The 19545-nt window shown below is 41.0% G+C and overlaps 1 long non-coding RNA gene across 2 annotated transcripts; it reads left to right on the top strand.

Moving 5' to 3' along the window:
* The first annotated feature begins 216 nt into the window (after positions 1-216).
* LOC119518971 lies at positions 217-17523 on the top strand. 2 transcript variants are annotated; one of them, XR_005213909.1, is made up of 4 exons: positions 217-250; positions 10615-10861; positions 13933-14018; positions 17081-17523. It is a non-coding gene; the product is annotated as an uncharacterized LOC119518971 (long non-coding RNA). The 2 variants fall into 2 exon arrangements; XR_005213908.1 differs by having other exon boundaries at positions 10615-10916.
* The last annotated feature ends 2022 nt before the right edge of the window (positions 17524-19545 follow it).

Raw genomic sequence — 19545 nt, 5'->3', positions numbered from 1 at the left:
CTCCTTTTATCAGAATTACTGTTAAGTATGTAATATGTGCTCAGCAGTGACAGGGCCTTAAAGTTGGAAAGCAAAAATCCTGTGTCAGCTGCCTGTGTCACAATAGAGACTTTCAGATGAAACATCACAAAGGCTCTTGTTGATTCAAGGGTGGGTGGGGCTTGGGAGCCAGAGTGTACATACTGGGACTTGAGCTTGCTGAAACCAAACAACCCAGCTCAAGCAGACAAGAGGAGCTTCATCCACAGAGGTTGAGTACAGGGTTGAGATCATGGGGGATAGTTGAGAAAAGTCTGTTCTGGACTTTTTCTGCACTAATGGGGCTGGGAGGCAAGAGAATTGAGTGGATTCAGAATCAGGGTTGGTTTGTAATCTGGGAGTCCTAGTTGATTATAAGGATAATGGGGTATGGGTATTGGCACCTAGAAGAATGCCAAATCAAAAGGTTATGGGTCTCATTATTTTTTTCTTCTGGGCATTCAGAAGTACCTGTTTAAGGCATTAAGCTGCTGGTTTTATATTGGAGGTATGTGTGCACATGTGTGCGAAGTAAAAAGAGGCAGCTTTGCTGACCATGGGACAATGCAGGTTTTCCGTGTCCTTGCTGTCTATTCACATATTGATAGGTGAACACAATGAAGACTTTATAAACCTATAGAGTTCAATTTTTTTTTTCCTGCTGTTTGGCCTGTGTAGTCTTTGTGTTTTACATTTTCAGCCCTTCAAAAAATGTCCTCCTTTTCCCAGGGTTCTTCTGATCACTGGGTCAGAAGCACTGGAGTTCCTGTCATCAGTTCTGCTTCAGCCATGCTAGTACTAGAAGTTTAATTTAACCCCAGAGTGATACAAAGACCTTTCCAAGAAAGATGAGACACCCAGAGGCTGTAAAGGAGAAGTCTGAAGGACTTGACCATGTAAAAATGAAAAGTTTGGGTTCAGCAAAACACCCGAAACAAATTCAAAGGATAAAATACATACCAGAGAAGCCCATTCTCTCAACACATCTGACTGTTAACAAAGAGCAACTACAGTCCAACTTAGAAAATGAACAGAATGGGTGGAAGGTGGGCAATCTACACTAAGAATGCCCAATTACCAGCAAAAGGCTGTTCCAAGATAGAAAGATTAAAATTTATTGAATAATTAAAATTGGTGCTTGTTTCTCCCCACTTCCAGCTAAAACAGTGTTGGCAAGAGAGCAGTTAGCAAGAGTGGGGCAATCAGGTCTACTCCTGCCACTCTAGCAAATTGTAGGCATTCAGCTACAGTGTATTACAAACAATGGCATTGGTCTGTGGTATTGTGGACCAGAATTTGAGCAGTGGTCCAACAATGTGGGAACCAGGTTCTCCCTGCATCATTCCCTCCACCCCAAATATCAGGCTTATATAGATAGGGCATTACCTAAGCCTGGAAGCAACTGTACGCAACTGTAGTTTTAGTTGTAGAACAGCAAAACAGCACAGCATCATCCATATTTTATGGAGTTGTATTGTATATTGGAGCTGTATTGGAGGAAGTGAGAATGAGAAAAATTCCTTTATCTTTTCTTCTGTATTTTGTGTAAATTCCTTTAATTTGGTTTTGCCCTCTTAGTTTGCCAATGCTGCTGGAATGCAAAAACACCAGAAATGGATTGGCTTTTATAAAAGGGGGTTTATTTGGTTACACAGTTACAATCTTGAGGCCATAAAGTGTCCAGGGTAACACATCAGCAATGGGGTACCTTCACTGGAGGATGGCCAATGGCGTCTGGAAAAACTTCTGTTAGCTGGGAAGGCACGTGGCTGGCATCTGCTCCAAAGTTCTGGTTTCAAAATGGCTTTCTCCCGGGATGTTCCTCTCTAGGCTCACTCTTAGTTGCTCTTGGGATGCAACTTTGTCCTCTCTTAGCTTCTCCGGAGCAAGAGTCTGCTTTCAACAGCCATCTTCAAACTGTCTCTCATCTGCAGCTCCTCTTTTCTCAGCTCCTGTGCGTTTTTCAAATTGTCCCTCTTGGCTGTAGCAAGCCCGCTCCTTTGTCTGAGCTTATATAGTGCTCCAGTAACTAATCAAGGCCCAGGCTGAATTGGTGGGGCCACACCTCCATGGAAATCATCCAATCAGAGTCATCCCCCACAGTTGGGTGGGGCGCATCTCCATGGAAACACTGAAAGAATTGCAATCTAATCAACAGGTAACATCTTCCCCCACAAGATTACATCAAAGAACATGTCATTTTGGGGGACATACCTCCAAACCAGCACACCCTCCACGGAAATGTCTAGACATTTTTGGTTGTCAGCCTGGAGGGGGTGGAAGCTCCTGGCTTCTAATGGCCAGGGACGCTGCTGGACATCCTGCAATGCGCAGGGCAGCTGCCTCCACAGCAACGACTTATCTGACCCCAAATGGTAATAGTGCCAAGGCTGAGAAACCCTGTGCTAGGGCCAACACTGAATTCTGGTAGGTCTGGAACTTCAGACTGTGGAAGAAACAATATTGGTAAGATTGGTAAAACATCCTTAATAAACTTTGATTAGCTGACAGGCTCATGCTCTGGGATTGTGCTGTTTGTGTTGGTTACATTTTCTAATTAACCTCAAAACATTTTTGTTTCAACCTTTGTTTTTAAAACCTTTTAAAAGTGATAGCGTCTTTCAAAAATATGGCATCTTGGTAAACAGAATTTAGAGAACAAAAACTGAGGCTCTTGCATATCTCTGAATCATCAAGCAAGTTGAAAACCTTGAAATTCTATATAAATATAGGAGAGAGAGTACTGTGGATATTGTTCTTTTTCTGGGCTTGATTATTCTAAATGATACTGAATACAACATACCAAACATTTTTTTTATGTACTTTGCCCCCTCAGACAGAAAAACTAGCAACAATATCTAGCTTTACTTAGCACGTTACACCACTTTCACCACGCTGGAGAAATTCTGTAAGCCTAATGACCTGACTTGTGCGTACCTGTATAATATAAATCTATTTTTCCATATTTGAGTGTTTGCTGTCCTACTTGTTAGCAAATTCATTTGCATGGCTTCCTTCAATATTTTAATAGAACTTACAAAATTAATTACTTGGTCTCTGTAAGAATAACCATCCTTTCTCCTCACCATCCTTTCTCCTTCATTTCTATACTAAGGCTAATTTAAAGAGAGGAATTTAATTCAATGGAGTCTCATTGTTTACTCAAAGTACACATGCGGTAATGAGATCTTAGTAGGAAAGGATGCTGTATGCCACCTTTGAGAATCAGTACCTTGGGGCAAAAATATGAGAGTCTAACCATGTAGTCATTAAGATTTCCCAACTTATAGCCTTTGACTGGTCAAACCGTAGTTTCTGGGCCCCTCTCAACTCTAAAATGCTGAGAAGCAAGTTCAGAGACGGGTCAGCCCAAGCTTCAGGAGTCACGGGCAGTCCCTGTCTTCAGCACTGCAGTGTGTTGTGTGGGTTTTATAATTTCTGAAACTCAGTGATACTCTGCTCTTGTTAAAATGATGTGATAAAGTAAAACAGGGCACAGGAGTGTTTGTCTCCAGTTCATTTTTGTTTTCTCTGGTTATTCATCTATACTTCCTAATATCCTCTCCACAAAGAGTTGAGATAAAACACTGCAGAGGAAAGTGATACCATAATATGGACCAAATTTTGGGTGCCATTTTCTTGTCTCTCTTTCTCTCTTTGTCTCTGTCTCTCTCTCTTAGCAGTTCTGTGAAGTTTACCAGAACAGTCTTAATTCAGAGATTTGTTAAGTTTAAAGATTACCCATTTTTCATTTAGATGGGCAGCTAATTCAGAGATGACTCAACTCAGTACTTCTTAATGCTTCCTCCAAATAGTCTCTTTGGAATCTGAAGCACTTTTTATTCAAGGTTAGTTATGCTATGGTGCACATTGGATCACGTCACTTTGCTTACACCTAACCATGTTCCCCCAAAATTTCAGTCAGCTTACAAAGATGCAAAATTCAGACCATGCCATGTTCTTGTTTCACCACTCCACACAATCCTGAGGGCATTTGAAATAGCAGCTAGTGCAAAGAGAATCTCGTGGTCATTATTGGGCACTGTTTGCAGTTGAAGACAATGTAATCAGCACTTTGTTCTGTGTCTGCTGTGTCCTCAGCGGTGAATTGGGCACTGCAGAAGGTAGAGAAAACGTTATTGAGTGGATTTTATCATCTCCAGGAACATTTCCCTTATCCAGAACTCTGCTTTCCAGGCAATTCATCCATCTAGAAAACAGCCAAGAGTCAGGAATATGTTTTTGATCATCCCAAATAATGAGATAGTACCTCTGGCCCTGACTGGAGACCTTTTACTCACAAATATTATGAACTTGATTCTGATTTTCAAACCCACAACACTTCGGAAGCAATAAATAGGATGGTGATAGGAGATTTCTACTGCAGGCACATTGATGGCTGAAAGTCTCTGCAAGTAAGAGAAGAAAGATTAGAAATGTACGGAGAGGAAAGGCACAAGTCTCCACAGTGTGAGTGTTAAGTACAGGGACACCCAATAACAAGGGACAGTGCAATAATGGGCAGGATGATGTATTTAGCACACTGGTTAAAAAGAGATGCATAAGACATATCACAATGTTCCTCCTGCTGCAATGCCTAAGCTTTGTAAAATGCTTGGGCCTAAGGCAGAAAACCCTCTATTTTCTGGCAAACTCAGCCATCCTGATGGATTTGTTTTCTGGATACCTGAGGTTTTAGAAACATTGATGAGGCAGGACTAAAGGTAAGCAGCAAGTGACAGTATGTCTTTAAATGCCAGATTGTTTGCCATCTCTTTTGATAGGTTCCATAGGAAAGTAAATGATTGAATTCTCCAATAGTGAAAGAATTGTTAAGGATTTGTGCTAGGTCTTGAAGCGGGACTGGAATTTGAGCAGGTGGAGGAGTTTTGCTCAGATTAAATAGAATGTCAACTTCTGTTTTTTGTCCCTTTATCTCTACCCTCTCCCTGTAAAAATGGACAAGATGGAAGTGGATATCCTCAAAGGAGCAGGTAGTGGTGCCAAAGAAATTTCTTCCATTTTTACTATTTTTTTTCAGCATTTTCTGCCATCTCTCCAACCATCTCTCTTCCTTCAACCATGCTATGTTGAAGTATTTTGTCCAGTATGGTGTGGAGAGCAGAGGACACATTAGGAGCCCCGGCCTGGGTTCAATTACCAACCTGGTGACCTTGAGTAAGATGTTTCACCTGAGCACCTGGGGATACACCAGTACTCAGAGGATCACAATGAGGATTAAGTAGGTGATGAATATTTTCTAAGCCACAAACCCTGCGAGAAATGTTTTAAGTGCTAGTTTTCCATTGATCAGATTCTTCAGTATTTCTCTTTTCTCTCTCTTCACAAATCTAGGACCTCAGGGGCCTGATTATGGGAATGAACTGCTCTTTAGAACTTTAAATAACTTAGCAGCAATGGCGATGCTGCAATTATTATTACATGTGATTTAAATCTCAGCATGAAGAGCATGTAGTTGAAAAACCTCTTTTTTCTTTCCAGTATTTGCTCTAGGAAAGTATCTAAAATGGGAATTATTTGGTTGATGGAGTGAAATGTACTAGGGAATTATAAAAATGTAGATTGCAAGCCTGAGAGAAGGAATTGTAATGACTCGAAGTCAGTCTGTCTGGAGGTTTGTGGAGAGGATGATAATGATTGATGAAGGTCCGTTCAAGCCATTATGGCTGTTAGGTTCAAGGCTGGAAGTCCTTATCAAATGAGGGGGATGGATGGCAGGCACACAAGATAAGCCCATTCCCATTCAAACCAGCTTGACTACTCCTCCATTTACCAGGAGCACAGCCTGCTGAGTTTCGCTCAGAACTGCCCTTTGCTCGGGTTTTGCTTCTACTGAGAAAGAGCTGCTTGTTCTAATTGGTTTGAGAGTGAATCCCACCTGAGGTCTCCTGGGGAAATCTGCCAATGCCCAGGGCTCATCTTGTCCTCTCTCATCACCATCCTCTTGATCCGCTCCTCACCACTGGAGCCAGAATGATCCACTGAAAACGCAAATATAACCATTCTTCTTCTAGTGCCATCCAAGTCCAAATTCCTTAGCTTGGGCTACAAAGCCCTTTGTCATCTGTTCTGCAGTTTGGTGATGGAAATTTACACTCTAATAATGCCAAAATATTTGTAATCCATGCGCTCCTTTCCCCTCACCTCCATGACTTTGTGCTGTTCTCTTTACTACAACAGCTTCTGTACTCTCATTTGGATAGTCATACTCACCCTTCAAGGCTTAACTCAGACATCTCTCCAATAAACTTTCTTGTAACTACAGATTGGGGTTAGCAAGGAAGTTTGTGTCCTGTGCTCACATGGAGCTTTGTGCATACCTCTCAACTTATTATGGTTTATTGGAATTATATCTTTATGTGCTCTTTTGCCCATTAGACTGTGCGCTTTGTTTATCTCTAAGTCTCAAACACAGCACAAGACTGGGCAGCCTGCTCAGTGTGTGTGTCACATTGAACCACTAGCCTGCTCCCTAGAACCTCTCAACAAGGTCCATCTGTTGGCCCATGAGTGGAGATCTACTTTGATAACCAAACAAACAAGAAAATTCAAGTGCTTACCAAGCCAATGTGGATTAGCTGGGATTAACTATGTTTTCCACGTAATGAAAACTACTCCTACATTTTAAAATTCATGTTAACAACCATTTGCTCACCCTCTCCTTTGTTCCCTGCATCACAATAGGCATTATGTGGGTGCACCAATGATTGGGCCCAGCATCTGCTCTAAATGGGCTTATTTCCCAGAGGCACAAAGTTAAATAGTAGTGCTGTAAGAAAAGTTGCAGCCTTGGGGTTTCAGTGAAGAGCAAGGCCAGGCCACCTGGTCCTGAAGGACTCAGAAAATACTTCTTAGGATAAGGGACACCCCAGTGAATCTAGAAGGATGTCTAAGATTTTGAAAACTAGAGATTAGGAGAGATAAAGTGGTGGGAGAGATGATGTATCCAAGGCAGAGGAAATATCAAAGGCAAATAGTTGGAGAAGCCCTGAGGATTTGGGAAAACCCCGTGGTTCACACACTTGAGTGAGCAAAGTAGAATCATCTGGAGGGCTTGTTGAATACAGATTGCTGGGCCCCACTGCCGGAGTTTCTGATTCAGTATGTCAGGAGATGCTCACTCTTTGGTCTGGGGCCGCATTTGAGTACCACTGCAAAGCTTTCCTGTTGACACCATCGTGACAAAAGATCTGGAAACTTGCTCCCCACCCTCACCCCAGACACCATAGGAGATGAACCCCAAAGCCTACCCACCTGGAGCCTTGGGCCCTTTGCACCCCGGTGGAACAAATGCCTCTGGAAACTATAGCCAAGCGTCCATTGGCAAAGCAGCCGCCACCATTTACGTTGCAGAGCAAGCAGTGTTTTCCATCATCCTGGCAAATGAAAGACTAATTTGGACCATCTGGTTCTGTAACACCCTCCTACACCACTGAGTAAAAGCAGCCGAACATATTTTCTCTTACATTATGTCAATAAAATATTTCTCCCCCAGGCTGTCAGCTCGCCATGTTTTCAGCCCTTGAGCAAAGTTGGAGCAGTTAGTGGCGTCACCAGCCAGAGGACCGCCGGGGAGCAGCTCCTCAGCCTTTTGCCACTGAGGCTCAGTGTACCCCTCAAGCTCCTCTTCTGGGGGTAGTTTCTTTAAACTGATGCCTTTAAAGTATTTTTTTACATGGAACCAAAATGTGGCGAGACCTTTTCTGGCCATTCTGCCCTTTCTGCCCTGTTAATTTTGCTTGGCCTTATGACAGTGAAGAACCAATGTCTAGCATTTCCAGCTGCCAGGTAATGTGTACACATTTATTAAGATTAATTAAAAAGTAACAAATTGTAAAGTAATAACATTAACAACCAGTAGAAAAAGTGTAGACATTTTGACAGTCTTTTTGAATTTCATTAAAAGATGGTAGTGACAAAAACCCCAGAGACTATTTCTACTTTACTAAAGAAATAGGTCACAGATTCAATTACAGTCACTGAAGCATGGACTCAATCTATCATGGCAAATTAAGTACATTTTAGCAACCTACTTTCCTTTAAAAATTTTATAGACACTTTCAGTGGAAGAAGAAAGACGATAGAGAAAAAAGAAAAAGAGAGAAATTGCAAAACCAAGTTCCACCCTCTCCACTGCCCCCCCCCCAACTTTGAGTAAGCATTTGGCTTATTTACTTTGGGTATAAGAGAGAAAACCATTTAAAAAAAAAAAATCTTGGCTCTTTCACAATTATTACTCTTCGCTCATTCATGGTTTAATGATGAAGATTTGGAATTGGGAGTGGGCAATGGTTCCCAATTAGACTTTCTAGTCTTCAAAGCAGGGCTTTGTTCTACAGGCTGGGCCCTGCCCCCTTATTTTAAAAGAGAATTTTTTGTACTTTCACTGCTTTTCTGAAATTTTTGCCTCAGACTCTCAGAGCAGATGTGTTGTGTTCATTTGCGGAAATAAATAAATAAATAAGTAACAGAAAGTGCTCGTTCCACCCGTGATATAGTTTAGCCAAGTGCAAATATTGGGACAATGGAACACCCTTTTGCCCATAGCAAAATTGATTTCATGTTGACAGCTGGAATTTATGAAGGGGCTCCTGCGATGAAGGAAGCAGCAGGGGCCATGTTTAAGGCACTGCAGCAGCAGCGCTAACTGTAGAGTGTGATGGTTTCCCCTTTGACAAGTACTAACCTGGCACAAGGACACCCACCGCCAGGGCAGGGGTCTTAGGAAGCCATTGTTTGGACAGGCCAAGAAGCTTTAGAAGCCCAGGCTTAGGGCTTGTTCCTTAAATAGACCGTGCTTGTTCCAGTAATGCTGCCGTTTACACAAAATACCAGAAATGGATTGACTTTTATAAAGGGTGTTTGTTTGTTTTAAGTCCCAAGGCCATAAAAGTGTCCAAACTGAGGCATCAACAATAGGATATCTTCACTGAATAACCGCTGATGGCATCCAGAACTCCCCTGTCAGCTGGGAAGGCACGTGGCTGGTGTCTGCTCCGGGGTTCTGGCTTTAAAATGGCTTTCTCCCAGGATGTTTCTCTGTAAGCATCAGTGGTGGTGGTGGTGGGGGGTGTTCTCTTAGTTTCTCCCAGGCAAACTCTGGGCTAGCAAAAGTCTACTTTCAACGGCCGTCTCCAAAATGTCTCTCTCAGCTGCAGCAGCCTGGGCCTGTGATGGCTGTTTTTAAAGGACTCCAGTGAACTAATCAAGACCCACACTGAATGGGTGGGGCCACACCTCCATGGAAATAATCTAATCAAAAGTATCACCTACAGTTGGGTGAGTGACATCTCCATGGCAACAACCTAATCCAAATATCCCACAGGATTGGATTGAAAGATCATGGCTTTGTGGGAGTCATAATATATCCAAACTGGCACAGGGTCACCAAAGCTTCTGCTCAGCTTCGCGCTGGATCACTCATCCTGCTGCCGTCTGCCTGTCCTCTAGGAACACTGACCTGCCCTCTGTCCATGCTCCCGAAGAGATGGAGGTGCTTCAGACACCTCTGAATTACTTTGCCATTATCCAGTTGAATGGGAGCTTCTCTTCAGCCAGGCAGAAGGCTAAACTCACTGGTAGAAGCCCAAAGAACCCCATTTCTCTTTTTGACCACAAGGTTGAAATTTTGTTAGGACTTAGGTTTTTTTAAAGTCAGCTAGTCAGGTGAAGATCTTATATGGTTGATATCGCCCTTCAAAGTATTGTAAAGCCATAAGGGATCCATAGCTTACTTGACTGGTAGTATATACAACAGCGGGTTAATGTGGGCTCGTGTGTCTACCCTGTGTGCTGTGAAGCTCTGATCTGCAGGACGGCTCCTTGAAGGAGAGAGTGATGAGTTGGGGCTGGCTCTTGTGCTAAGAATGGTAAAAGACTGGCAAAGGACTGAGATTGCAGGTTCCCCACCTAGAGGATGATGGGTGCACGCTGGCTCTCATCTGTAGTAGTCACACTTGCCCGAATGGATGAGTGGGTGAAAGAAGCTGTGTACTTCAGGGAAGGCTGAGCCTTCTCATGAGATGGAGCTGATGTGTTAGCTGCATTTCTTGTCTGTCTGTCAGCTGTCTAAGGGCAGGAGTAAAACCTGTTGCATCTGCTGAGTCTGGACCTGCATTGGCGGCTGTGCTGATGCAAAAAACCCTCGACAGTTAAATATGTTTATAAATGTATAGTATATCCTGGAATGCATAGTTCATAATAATTTTATATGTTAAATGTGATTTTATAGCATAGTTTGAATTACACTCAGTGCAGCAAGATGCTCATGCTATTAGAGGCTCCTGGGCACTGAGACCAAATAGAGCTGATCCCATCTCCAGTTTACTGGCATCCTCTGGAAAATGCCTGTGGTACTTAGAGCAAGGCCCTGCCCTCAGGTGTTCTGGTTTAACTCATCTGGGGTGGGGTCCAAAATTGGTAGCTCCTTTTTAAACTTCATCAGGTGACTCTCATGTATAGCAGGATTTGCGCACCACACACCTGAATTGTTTTTTGCTTTCTCGTTCTGTATTTGCTTAATTTGCCTCAGTTAAAAGCTGTTTTGATGTGACTCCCCTATTCTGCTCTCTCCAGCCATTTGAGGAGCCGTCTACTTGAGAAACCCTCCTTGTTGCTAGAGAAGCATCCTTCCCATCCGGCAGAGGCAAGGCTGGTGGCTGATCCTGGAGAGTCACCCCTTGGGGCCGCTAACTAAACCTAAGCACACACTCCCCCACACCAACATTGCAGCCAGGAGGTGCAGCTGCACAGAAGGACAATCACTGAGTTTTGCAACCTTCAAAACTGATTTCAAACCTCTGAATGGGTCAATGCTCATAAGGTGGATATCTGAGAACAGCAATATGAAGCCAAGAAGTAGTGGGATAATCTAACAGGTGACCTTCTCATGATCTTGTTGATGCTTATCTCTGGTTAAAATGCACAGTTGTCTTCATTTAAGTTACTAAAAGAAATAATCAGATAGTGCTCAAGGTATAAATGCCTGGGAGATGGTATTGCATAATGATTAGGACCCACAGACTCGAAGCTGAATTGCCTGTGTTGAATTCTCATTCTGCCACTTGCTACGTGATTTGGGGTAGGGGGGCTTAGCCCCTAAGTGCCTCTCCTTCTTCATCTGCAAAATGGAGACGAAGATGGTAACTGCCTCATGGTTGTTGTAGGATGAGATGATTTAATGCATATAAGTGATTTAGCCCAGGGCCTAGCACAGAGTGTGTGCTGAGAAAGGGTAGCTATTTTAATTTGTGCCATAGGCATTATGTGGGTGATCCTAATTGTTGGGGTGGCTCATTCTATGTCTTCAATTATGTTTTCTTTTCCTAGCTGAAATAATAATGCAAAAGATATATTTTCAGAAAAAAAATACTGTAGACCATTGACAGGCAACATTGTAAAGTGGATCTGGAACTAGAAGACCTGTCTTTTCAGCTTTCTGTGCTGACGTCTTTGGAACTTTTTGAGGCTCACCTTCAAGCACAAACATGGAAATGTATCTTTCACTGGGACTCTCATTAGAGCCTTATGAAGATAAAATGAAATAAAAATTCTTCATGTTTATGTAGCACTTATTTTACTGAGCAGTTTTCATAAATCATTGTGTGTAAGCCTCATTGCATTTAAGCCTCATGCTAACACTTTGAGATAACAATTACTATCCTCAACTTACAAATGGAGAAATGGAGGCCCAGACTTTCCCAGAGCCGCTGGACTAGGGCTTACTACTTACTAGTGCTTAAGTAAGGTTCCCACGTTCAGCAGTATTTCCAACAGACTGTAAATACGTCATGTTTGTTAAAATGATGTATGGGAAAATGCTTAGGAAATTATAATGCAGTATATAAATAGTATGTTGTATTATTATTTGAGGATTCTCCCTTTGATATTATATACAGAGAAAGGCAGACAGAACAGATACAACAAACCTTAGATACAAGGATCAATCACTCATCACTCATTAGCAGTGAAGTTGGTCTGCAAGCAGCAACCAAATCCCTATACCTTGTGTTGACTTGGGATAGATATCATGCTATTGATCCTTTTATCATTTTCATTCACTGATTTTCACTTCTAGTGAAACATTACTGACTCATTAAAGAGTGATCTTTGTCCTCATGGAAATTAATTAACTGATAATCCCCTCCAAGATATAACAGCAAATTAGAGCTGAGGAAGCAGAAGGGAGATTTCTGGAAAGTAGGTTAACCAGGGTCTGTGGGTTAAATTATTCCCTTCTATCTGAGTCTCACTCTGTCTTCCTCTCTGCTGACTCCCTGAGACGCTCAACTACCTGTTGATGAACTTGGCATAATAACCACACACAGCCGGACTCCAATATGGCTTGAGAAGAAGTGCACTCCCAGCCTATGATGTTAGATGAGCTTCAGTTTGTTCAAACCACTTGCTGTGTCTGTCTGGCTCTAGGCATCAGTGTGAAAAATGGGAAATTTGGTTACCTATATGGATAGTAATAGCAATAGGCATACCTTGAAATTTTGCAATATTTTTCAAGTTGCTACTCACATTCACACACATTTCTTAGAGCAATTTGGTGAAATAGTCAGGATTATTATTCTTCTTATAGAGTAAACAAACCTGAGACTTGGAGAGTTTTTGACTGGTGCTGTCTTATGGCTAGTCAGTAAGTAAAGTTAATAAAATTAGTTACCCTGACTCTCCTTGTGGATGCTGATGTTTCACCTGCACAGAATCACCATTACTCTTTTTTTTCCCTGATGTAAGCTCCCTTGTATTTTGAGAATGTTCTTCTAACTCCAGACATTTGTTTGCAGCTATGGTATTCTAAATCAGCTTTATCCCCTGGCCATATTTGGTTGCTACAAGGTTGGACATCTGACCCAATTACAATTGACCCAATCTTTCCCAATCTTTCCCTAGAATTTTTAAATTTTAAAATAGAAAATAAAGTCAGGAACTTTCCAATAAAAGAAGCTTAGACAGCCATGTTTTTTTTTTTTACCATGTTTAGAAAGCTGATCTGCAGAGAGAGAATGAAGCTGACATACAGAGAAGCAGAACTGGGGGAAAAAGAGAGAATCTTGGTGACAGAGTTCCTGGTTCTAATTCTTCCTAAAACTGTATCCCTTGGGAAAATAATCCTTCAGTAAATTCTCTCCTTTTTCTTACGTTTCTTCGAGTTTGGGTTTCTGTCACTTATAAATAAGACATTTCTAATCAACATACTCTCATGTTTCTAAATGAATTAAGTGACAGACTCTAGCCCTAAAACTCATCTTGATCTATGTCAAAAAATGTGACTCAGATTTTCATGTTTGTCTTTGCTCAGTAACTACTTACATGAGTCACCCACAGAGTTGTGGACATTATTAAACATGATGCAGCTAGTTGAACAAGGTTGATAATTATGCAACTCGTACATACGTAAAGTCTCATTGTGAAAACTGGTTCACCTACAGACATTTATCTGTATATGAGCCACTCAGCATCATTCAAAACCATGGGGATCATTAGCTCTGACATCACATAAACAAGATAATTGCATTCCTGAAAAGATTTTAGTGAGACCTTATTTCTCTGTTTTTCTAAGTAAGGTTATGAACCCTTAATGTACTGAGTAATTTTGATTGCTTTAGAGTCCAGAGTATGGAGCCAGATCGCGATGTTAAAAATTTACTATCTGAATAATTTGGGCAAGTCTCTCTGTGCCTCAGTTGCCTCATCTGTAAAATAGGTGATAGTAATAAAGCTACTTCCTGTGGTTATCCAGAGGTTAAATGAGTCAATATCTGTAAAATTCTTAGAACAGTGCTCAATGCATAATACTTGTTACGTAAATATAAACTATTATTGTTATTCTGTGATTTTTTGTTATACATTTTGCATGTGAATAACTGACTGTACTTTTTATAGATGAGTATATTCAAGTTGTGCTTTCAATGTCAAGACTAAAAGCATGATTTCTGAAGAGAAGGACATTTCAGCATTCTTCTTGGAAAGTAAGTCAAAGGTATTAAAAAACGTAGTTAATGGATAATTTTAAGTGATTCTGCGTAAAGAACATTCATGATACCACTGAGTAACAAAGGAATATTAGAGGAAGAAAGATGTAGATGAGAAATTCCTGAAAATTCCATGTTTAAGGTAAGGACATTTATGAGAGCTAGGAACAAAGTATGTGATTACAAATTTGGAGATTTCTCTTTAGTTTGAGCTGTGCTGAAAACAAGGGCTGACACTGGTGATGGGGACTTACATATGTTGTTACAACCCAGGCAGAATGCCTGAAAGCAGTAGTGAATCTATTTTATACTAAACATGAAGACAGACTTTCCTCTCTTGATTTTACATTGCTACATAATACTGGTGGCAGGAGCTGAGATGGGGAGAATGACATCCTAGTTCTGATGCAATTACCTATGGATTTTCACACCTGCAAAGGGAAAGGGGAAAATTTTCCATGTTGTTTATTTAAAGCCTAGAAGCATTTTGGGAACACAAGAGTGATGTCTTATATAACTTCGTATATTAAGAAAAGAATCAAAGTGGATTATTTTTACATTGATTTAAAGTGAGAGAAAATGTATCTGTGCACTAGGTATTCTATTTCTTTTCAGTTTTGCTCCTTATATAATTCCTTTGTCTATGTCTAATTCTTGATGGACATAGGTATATCTAATCTGTAATGAATAAACTGTCATTTCTATAAATGACATGTTTTTTATTACATGTTTTATAAAGGAAAATCATGAATGCTTGGATCATGGGCCGATACCCAATTAGCCCTATCCAAGAAAATGTATCTAACTTTTGTGCACTCACCTCACTAAGGCTTAGGTGCTGATAATTCCCATTGGACCTTTACAAATGACATCACAGAGGAAATTGCAAGTTCTTATAAGGGTTTTCTTTCACATTCAACTCTATAAAGTAATAACAGACATTGCATTTTGGAACTTTTAGCTCTTTTACAAACTGTAGCAATATTTTAGATTTTTATTTGCTGAATCTTAATGGTTTTACTATGCAAATGGAACCAATTAGCCCATCCCCAAAACAGATATACAGGCCCTTGCTTACAATTTAGTGTGTGCAAAAAGTTCAGTGTGCTCCATGTGGAATGCATTGGGTGAACTTCTAAGATAATCTGAGGATGATGGCATGGAGCCAGTGGGAGAGTGGTGCAAATGAGGTGCCTGTTGCTTACACCCACCCATTCTGGTGAAAGTCAGTGTGGAGGTAGTTCTCTGGCAGGCATTTCCCTCTTTCACAGCAATTTAAAGGTACAAAGAAAATTTCCAGTGATACAATTCTTACGTTTCTGTAGCATTTAAATTTACGACTTTCATGCATGTTATTGCTTTTAATTCCCACAAAATCCTGGGAGACAGGTAGGCCTGCCATCCCCAAAACTCATACTAATGAGGAAACTGCGGCTCAGAGAAATGAGGAGCTGGATAGGCAGAATATGCTTCGTGGTTTATTGGACAGCCCTTCTCCTTGCAGATGTTTACATAAAAGGCTGAGCAAGTTTCAAACTTGAGTGGATTTTTCTGTCTTGGGTACTTTTTCCCCGCCAGGAGCCTCCCGAAACTTAACCTGCTCCAGCAGTTCCCTTGCTTTCTAGGCACCAGGTGCCTCTCACGGAAGGTCTATGAATTTGATTTTTCAATTTTCCAAAACTAATGCCTAAGCCCTTCTTCTTGACATTTTATAATGGTTTTTTTGTTATAATTGTGTGGCAACCAAGATAGACCTAGAGATCTAATAAACTTTTGTTTAATGAAAAAGGCAATAAATAAATTTTATAACTTAACTTCCAAACTGAAAAAAAAAAAAAAAACCCAAACAGAAAAATAGACCTGTTTTGTTATTTCCCAGAATCCATTTTCTCCTTCTTCTTCTCCTGGCTTTCCTTTGGGGGAAAGCACCACACTCGCCCATTCCTAGCATTGAGGGTTTGGGTCACACTGATTGCATTCCCTTCTTCAATGTATGGGTTCGCTGATTGGATTAAAAAAACAAGCCACACCCATGTTCCTATCCGCAGGGTTTGGTTCAGCGATGGGTAGTGACCCAGTTTGAGCCAATGAGAGGGTTAATCACAGGTGAGGGCACTTTGGGGGCAGGGGGAATCCTGGTTTTCCCCTGAACAATGTGGTACAGTGGGATCATATGAGAGCTGGAATGGCTTAGATTATTTCCTATCACAAGGAGATAGGCTGGAACCACTGAACCTACCAGGTGAAGCTGGCAGATGTACCCAACTCCTCAAAGACAGAAACGGGGTCCATGATGACATCCTTTGAGCCACTCAGGCTTCTAGACTTTTCTAGAAGTGAGTAATAAATTAATTTCATTGTTTAAGCCAGTTTGGATGTTTAGCATGTAAATATGTATAAGCACATTCTGACTCCTGTCTGGTAAGTCCTTTCTCCCCTTTCTCTCTTTCCAGTACTCCCCTCCATGGGTATGAGACCTGGATTCCAAAAGACCTGGGCTCATGCCTACCTCCAGTGCTTACCAGCTATGCATACTTGAAAAAGCAAATATTCCATTTTGTATATTTGTGAAAGAGTGATGATAAAAATAATATTTAGCCTACAGGGCTGTTGGGATAAACAAATGAGATAATCATTGTAAAAACAACACATAGATATTAATTGTCTATCTGAAAGTAATAATTTAATCTAAAAATAGTTGTCATACCCATTTCCCCCAAGTCTTTTCCAGGGATACATTTATAGTGATCTGGAAACAGATCTATAGCCAGGTAGAAGCAAGAAGGGTTATGTGCAAAGAGGTCATGGTAGAATAATAAAACTCTGGTGTCATAATTATTTTATGTAGGGCCTGATTAAATGCATTATGGAATATTCCACTGAATGAAGTCATTGCAGACTTTAAGCAGCAGGCAAAGATATTAAGAGACAGAATTCATACATTGTGATTGATCATATTAAAATAATTTACTTCAAAGTACAGATCATTATATCTCATCTCGAATTTCCTCCGAATGTGAGGAAATATTTTTGCATGGTAAATTTGCTCAATTTTGCAGCAGCTGTTCCTGAGCTGGAGACCTTTGCAGCGCTCTGTGGCTGGAATGCTGAGGGTTCTGGAGACTGGGCAGGGTCCCTTTGACCTCACCGTAGAGTGGCTATGCACCCTGGACTCTTACCTCTGATCTAACTATTGTCTGCATCATGCCTGGTCTTTTCCAAAGATGCTGTAGAATTGTATATAAGCGTTCAAAACCAGCTCCATTTTTCTGGTCTAACTGAATCGGGCTGTTTAACAAGGAAATGACATTTACTGGTGCTGCCCCCTTTGTAGTTTAATTCATTCCAACTGCCCCATCTTGTGGAAGAAAGAAAAACAACCAGACTTTTTCCTTTGAGTGTATACCCCAGAAGAACAAATTCAGCCCACCTGTCTCTGCTCGCTCTCTATCTTTGACTCTGATTGCTTCTCTTTCATGTATTACATTTGAAATAAATTATTCTGAAGGAAGGCCAGTATTCTTCATATGTTTGCAACTTGAGTCCCCTTATTTACAGATGGGAGACCAATATGTGATGGTTGCATTTACCACTGCTGGACAGCAGTCTGTTGCTGCACAATCATATCCAAGTTAGATTGCAATTCGGCAGCTCTCTTAGCCTGCCGAGCTGTCTTCTCAGCCTCTTGGGGACATAGTGGCCATCACACTTCCAATTATTTGAAACACTCTCTTGTGCTTCCATCCTGACTTGTATGTACACCTTTCTATGTGGAAGTCTGTTTGGAGAAGGTGAGTGGAATCAGTTCATCTATTTGTTCATTCACCAATTTACTTATTTAGTTATTCATCCATTCATCCTCATATCCAACAAGTACTTATTAAGAACCTTACATATACCAAGAACAGTGCTGGGTCCTGGGGAAACAGTGAGGGGCACAACATCCACATTCTCTACCCTTATCAGGTTGACACCTTAGTTTAAATTGACATTAATTAAATGATAACACGAATGTATAGGAGCAAATTGTGATAGGCCTAGGAAGGGGAGTATAAGGATCCTATGAGGTCATAAATTAAAGGAACCTGCCCATTGTGACCTGACGAAGGGATACTGGAGATGTGATCTGAAGACCCAGAAGCTAAGGGAGTAGCGGGGGGCATGGCAAGAACATTACAAGCAGTCCATGAGTCAGGAGGATCATAGCATCTGGAATAAAGAAAAATCAATGCCAGGAGTAGAAAAAGGAAAAGAGTGGTTCTCAAGAGGCTGCAGAAGGAGGCCAGGGCCAGATTATGCCAGGCCTTGAGGACACGCTAGGATTCTGGCCATCTGACCACATGGCTTGCAAATGTGAAGCACTGTCCATTAATAAAACAAGACTGACCTGCCGAAACCCCCTCTGCTCTGGCTCGCAGACAGCCCAAAACAGCTGTGGCAGAGGAGTCCCACCAGTTCTTTCTGGATGGCCTCATTTTGTTCTGCACCAGAAAAAAATGTTGTGCCTTCATTGTCCATCCTGTGCTCATCCATTCCAGTTCTTAACTCACTGCTGCATCTTAAGAAGGTGCTATTTCTCAAAAATTACACACTTTCTTTTCATTTGATCTCTCAGGTTTATCCAGCACCTAAGGGTGTTTGTGTTCATATGTACAAATGACTGTTGATTTCATCTCAAAGCTTCAAAAAATCAGCTGCCTCCTTAAGCAGTCAGCCTGAAAGTTGCACAACACTGACATCTGGTGCTTGTGTGCAGTTTGAGATGTACCAGGTCAGAAGGAGGCTCCTGAGATTAGAGAACACTGCAACATGTAGCAGAAATAAATGTTTGGAACCGTTGAACACACACACACACACACACACACGCACACATAGTCTTTGTGAACTTTTTCTGACTTCTCAATAATACACATGAATACAACGTTATTTCAACATAATGTTTTCTTACTGTCAATGTTTGCCGTTTGGACATGATGTTCACTTGATGGAAAATGACGTTCTGTTTGGTTCTGGAGAAGAAAACAATTGACAGTGAAGTAAATCAATATTTCCACTTAGCCTATATTCTTACAAGGCATAGAATTAATTGGAAAAAAAAGGTATCACTATCTTCTCTTTAAAAAAACTTAATAATTTTGATCTTATGGATGATAAATGATATTTGCATAGCAATATCCAATCTCCAAAGCTCTTCAATGTAGTCTTCCATATTTTCTCATTCATTGAATCATGTATTCATTCATTTAAGAACCATTTCTTGAGTGCCTACTTTCTGCCACTGATTGGTCTAGGCTGTAGGGAATCTCTTGGTCCTGGCAGGGTAAGTAAGAGACAGTGTAATGGAGCTGTTAGCCAGATATGCCCTGGGTTCAGTCCGACTCGCTTTAAGCTTCCTGGTCCTTGTGTGCTAAATGGCCAGTGATAATAACATTGCCCATCCTGTTGCATGGAGATGATGTGAGGGTTAATTTTTTTTTTTTAATTGTAAAACATTCATTACAGTGTCTAGTACCTCAAAAACTAT

Source organism: Choloepus didactylus, chromosome 22, assembly GCF_015220235.1.
Source record: "Choloepus didactylus isolate mChoDid1 chromosome 22, mChoDid1.pri, whole genome shotgun sequence".
NCBI classification, from domain to species: Eukaryota; Metazoa; Chordata; class Mammalia; order Pilosa; family Megalonychidae; genus Choloepus; species Choloepus didactylus.
This window is presented reverse-complemented; position numbering and strand designations above follow the sequence as displayed.